At 31.1% G+C, this 5,887-nt stretch overlaps 1 non-coding gene across 1 annotated transcript; it reads right to left on the bottom strand.

The window, feature by feature from the left end:
- Positions 1–2,232: 2,232 nt before the first annotated feature.
- LOC131030612 (small nucleolar RNA Z159/U59) lies at positions 2,233–2,316 on the bottom strand. Its single transcript, XR_009102926.2, has one exon. It is a non-coding gene; the product is annotated as a small nucleolar RNA Z159/U59 (small nucleolar RNA).
- Between the last annotated feature and the right edge of the window lie 3,571 nt (positions 2,317–5,887).

Raw genomic sequence — 5,887 nt, 5'->3', positions numbered from 1 at the left:
TAATTTCCTTTGGGATCTTTGAAACATGCTCTGTGTTGATGCAAATTTTGAGAAAACTCCCCCATAATTTATCCTCCAGAATACCATCCACCGATACAAATATGCCCAATTTGTTACGAAGATCTATGATGTGAACCTCAGTACCATCCAAAATGTATTTGCCCTTGTTTCTTGCAGTCCATTTTGCTTCTTTTTCCAAGAATTCAATCATATAGTAGTTATTTGGAAGGATGTTTATATTGATTTCCTTACCCCATTGCGATCTACACCAAGATTTAAAAATTCCTATATTCTTTTTCCCCCCACCCCATTTGACAAAAAAGTAGAAATTATGCATATTCAATTTGGCTGAATTATTTTTGGTTTCATCTAGGATAATGGAGGGAATTGCATCATGCCTTACTAGTTTCCGATGTGGAGGTCAATTGGGAGGATGATCCCATCTCCTTCGTGTAGTGAACCCTTTATGCTCCTGCTTAGGGTTTTGATGATTGGTAGACCAATTAGATCTCCACTTTGTTGCTCGGTCTGCCCTTGAGGTCCTTTTTTCCCTGAATTGCCCATCCCATTTGCAGAAACTGTCCTGAGGTTCCTAGTGTGGTTTACTGGGAGCGCTGTGCAAGTTTGCATTTTCCGTGGCCCTATCTGATACATTGTAGATTAGTCCAAGGGTTCTAAATAAAGGAGTATTCGATGCCAGGAATTTGGCCTCTCGGAACCATCCTTGATTCTTCCATTCAAAATCATTTTTCTTCCAATTGAAAGGGTTGATAGGGCATTGGTTGCTGTTTGAATATGGGTTTCCATTGTTTTCCCAGGATCTGGGATCTCTATTGCCTTTTTTTAACTTTCGAGCTGCTTGGATCCTAACCGCTTCTATCGGGAAGGCGATGTCGACTTCATCGCTCCATGAACCACTCCATTGATTTGCTCCCTTACATTCATTGAAGCTTCCCTTGCCTTTTTTTTAGTCGCATACCTTGGTTCCTCACAGCCGCCGCTCCATCTTTCACACTTCTGGGCTTTTTCACACCTCTTCCCTTCTTCGCTCCACTCCATCTTTTGCTATAAATTATACCCCCTTTTTATTTTAGTGCAAAAATTGGTATAGGGTTAGGGTTCAATTTGGTTTAGGGTTCAATTAGGTTTAGAGTTAGCATTCAGTTTGGTTTACTATTAGAGGTCAATAACTTCAATTTGGTTTATCTTTAGGGTTTATTTCATGTTAGGGTTTATTTCATTTTAGTGTTAGGGGTATAGTTTAAGTTGGTTTAGGTTTAGGGTTCAATTTTGTTTAGAGTTACAATTATGGTTCAATTTAGTTTAGAGTTTAATTAGTTTTATAGTTAACATTTAATTTGGTTAACTATTGGGGTTTAATTTAGTGTATGGTTAAGGTTTATTTTATTTTAGTGTTAGGGATAGAGGTCAATTTGGCTAAGGGTTTAGAGTTATGGTTTAAATTAGTTTAGTTTAGGGTTCAATATGATTTAAAATTAGGATTTATTTCCATTTAGTGTTGAGGTTAGAGTTCAATTATAAGAAAATTGTTAGTGTATTTATTTCATTTAATTACACTTAGGCTTACTTATTAAGCCTACTTAGTCATCCATTTCTACTTGACACTTGTTCACACAAGTTGTCAAGATCATTTAGGAGTCGATTAGAGAGGTGTCGAATTAGTTACGACACCTCATGCTAGTTTAGTGGGAGGTAACTTGCCACCACTCATTGAGTGTTGTGTTCGACTTCTAATTCGACCCAATCACTCTTGCTATTTGTACTCTTCTTCTCCATCTTGTTTTATGGTCGACTATGCTCATTTTTGGGTTAATCTTGTGCTTGTTCTTATCTTCATTTGATCTTGGTTTATTTTAAAAACATATCAGAATTCTAAATTCCAATTCATTCATTTGAGAGTAGTGGTTAAAGATACAACAAAATAAGTCAACAACCTTCTAAATAAAAAAGTAAAGTTAGTTCAATTTAGCATAGAAAAATTTGATATTACCTCGACATGATGTGCAAATTAGTTCAACAAATATTCTGAAATAACAAAGAGACCTCAAGAGAATAGAACTATTTGATCCAACAATTTTATGACCTTACACAATTGCATGCACACATAGAAAAAAACTTGAGTGAACTTTAATAGTATGAGTAAAATTTATATTCAACATTTGTGTTTTCATGAATTGTTAAACATTTTACCTCATATACTTGCATGCACAAATCTCCTTAGTTTAGGTCTCCAATGTTTTTTCACATCTAAAATCTCATAGTAAGGAAAGTATTATTTTGATCATCACAAGTGAAAATGCAAAAGCCAAAATCATTTTCTTTTCTGGGAACGAAATGAAAGAAGCAATCAGATGCAATGAAGGAATAATACAAAAGATATATCCCTACCTTAAGCCAACCTAAGACCAAAATCAACAAACAAAACACAATAACCAATTAATAGGAATGTTGTCACGAAGGATTGCACCCATGAAGCTAAGTATGAAACCCAACAATCATGTGAAACATGGAAATACTTTCAGGCTTGTGGGTATGCCTATCGTGAAAGTAGACCTCTGGATTACTAGGTTTCATACTTAGCTTCATGGGTGCAATCCTTTGTGACAACAAGAAAACCACAAATGCTCTGGCGAGTTCACGTAGACACGAAAAATAGAGAAAAGTTGCTCTTCATACACATATAAGAGAAAATCACAAATGAAACAATCACCATAATGTAGCACTATAATTTTCTTGGTGGAATGATTATCTCTAAGTTGCCCTTACCAATGAGTTAAAAATGAGCATATAAATTTACTTTCTTTGCAATATATTGCAGATGCAAATATACACATACAATGATTTATACTCTTATTGTATGATCTTATTTGATCGGGGATTGAAACTCATTGAGGATGGAAGCTTTATCTAATGGGGGATGAAAACTTGCTAAATTCACCATGGATAAGTGAGATCATCTAGAATTAAAATGAAGATAAAAATAAAAATTAACAATTAAAAAATAAAATTTAATTAAAAATAATAATATTACTTTTTTTTACACGTCATTGTATAGAATTAAAATGAAGATAAAAATAAAAAATCTATAATATCAAAATAAAAATTAATTAAAAATAATAATATTGTTTTTGTTTACATGTGTCATTGTATATGCCTCTTAGCATAATTATATTATGATAAATTAATATTAAGATTAAATTATTAAAATCATAAATTAAAAATAAATTAAATCCAATGTGAAATTTCAAATTCAGTCTTTTCATTACAAATCTAATCTAATATAAAAATTTAAATCCAATGTGAAATCAAATATTCTAAATAGAAAAATGCCCATGTCTAAATTAAGATGTGAGTATTAGCGATGGGTGAGAAAGAGAGTTGTGGATGCTTTCTATGAACTAGTGCAACATCAAAGGAAAGTAGTTGACATATATCGTGAGGGTCCTTAATACTAAATTTATAAATTTGAGTAAAATATTGTAATTTATGTTGTATCTATAATATATAAAATCAATTTTAAAAAAGTTTTATTTTATGTATGTAATTATTTTAGTGACATGCATGTGTGGAAATAGAAATATAGATATAATACTTTTAAGATAATAAATCTTTATTAGAAATATGGTTGTTTATATATGATTTGTTGAAAGAAGTTTGAGTTCTATATTATCAATATTATTTGTAGAATATTCATAAATTCATTCAATTATTTTGAACTTGTCTAGTGATATAAGAGTTGCATTTCTGGTAAGTAGTAATTTGTGTACACATGTTTTTATTTACAATATCATGTTTTGATCCCCTTTTAACAATAGAAGTATTTTTATTTAATAATTAACTTGTTCATATATGTTGTTATAGTTGCTTATTCAAGAAGAAAGTATGTGGAAGGTGATATGTTTGAGCAATTTTTTTTGCACAAACACAATTTTTCATGAAGGTGTTCCATTTCAAAAAAAAACCATTCTTTTTATTTTAACATAAAATTCAAAATAAATCTTGATAGGATACACCATTGTTGTTGCTATTGTAGTATTGCATTTTATAAATACACCATTGTTATATAGTGTTGTACTTCATGATGCTAATATAATTATTAATGTGTAAAAGTTTAAAGAAGAGATTTGATGCAATATTAGAAGGGGAGTTTTTTTTTAAATAAGAAAATTTGATTTTACATAAGAAATTGAAGATAGATATGCTTAAAATGTGATAAGAATAAGAGTTACATTTTAAATCTATTTTTAAACTATTAAGTTATTTTGAAAATTTTGGAGATGAAGTGGTTCAAATAGGGGGAGTAAACAAAGCGTCCTTGTTTTTTATGGATCATTACTATATGTAGTAGTATGTCTTCTTCTCTAATTATTCATGCTTATTCTTATGAAAATAAATGTTGATCTCCTTGCTACTAATCATTGGATTATATTCTAAATTTATGAGGAATATTATATGATCTTTGGGAAATGAAAAATTCATAATATTATATTTTTCTTTGCACTGAGAATCAAGTTTAATTGATTAATATGTTCCTAACTATATTGGTGCTTCTTTGGTGAGATTATGCCCTCAAAACATATGGTGCAGATGCTATTACATAGATGGTGCAATAATTTCATAAAAAATACCATCTTCTATGTGTCTTTGAATCAAAAGGGTGAAATATGAAAGTTACTCTTGAAGAATCGATATGGCCTTGAAGATTTATGGAATAGTTCCAGTTGGATACATGTAAAAGTGTCATCTTACTTAAAGCTAGTTTACTCTTTCCAAAGAATATCACTTCTAAAGAGAGAAAATCACATTGAAGATCAAGGAATCTTACTAAAGTGAAAGTATTTCATCACAAAATCTCTCTCCAATTCCATCATAAAAGCACATTGAAGATCAATAGCACATTCTATATATCAGAATTATAGCCATCACTTTGAAATCATTTATGTAGTTATTGGCTTTTAGGTGATGCCATTCAAGGGGAGTGTACATGACACCACCTAGTGGCTAAATCCTAGATGTAAGACCTATTAGGCATATAACCTTTAGCCATTATATGCTCCAAATTCAAATATTGTTTAGCCTTAGGTGATGCCATTGAGGGGGAGTGCAATGACACAACCTAGTGGCTAAATCCTGGTTTTAAATCCTATGAGTAGGCATATGTCCTAATAGGTATGAAATAAGACCCACATAGGCATTAGTAAGTCCTTTAAGCTTGTGGGTAGGCCTATATGTAAGTAATTTTTGGTTTTAAATACTATAGGCAGGCATTAGTAAGTCCCATAGGCACATTTGTGCTCGAGTCCTACGGGCATATTGTAAATTCTTCTCCTTGTAAATCTTCCACTTGTAAATCATTGTGTTAAGTTCTACCGACACTATGTAATGAACCTAGGGAGATATTAATTTGAGGAGACCATGGCTCCAATATAATTTTTTAAGACCTCATATCATCATTTTTAAAACATTGGGATTATAAATTATGACAAGATGGCTTTCATGTACTCTGAAATGTGTCATCCTCGTGTTGGCATATATTTGTGTCCATGTTTATTACTATCAAAGAAGACCTATGTTACTCATTTTTTTTATTTATGAAAATTGGCATGTGATCCCCTATTAACAATAAGGGGAGGTATTAGATCATAATGTTATTGGGCATCACATCTTTATAACATTTATATATAATGTTCTAATATAAGGTTATAAAACCTTATAGATTATATTCTTTATAAGCATATCACATTTGAAATAATTATAATCGAATAATTATTAGATTATCAATTATATGTGAATGGGGGTTATTGAAAAGGTGACTAGTGAAGTCACCCTTCCTCCTATATTTAAGTTCAGATTATCTCTCATCTGA

Source organism: Cryptomeria japonica, chromosome 2 (assembly GCF_030272615.1).
Source record: "Cryptomeria japonica chromosome 2, Sugi_1.0, whole genome shotgun sequence".
Taxonomy (NCBI): domain Eukaryota; kingdom Viridiplantae; phylum Streptophyta; class Pinopsida; order Cupressales; family Cupressaceae; genus Cryptomeria; species Cryptomeria japonica.
This window is presented reverse-complemented; position numbering and strand designations above follow the sequence as displayed.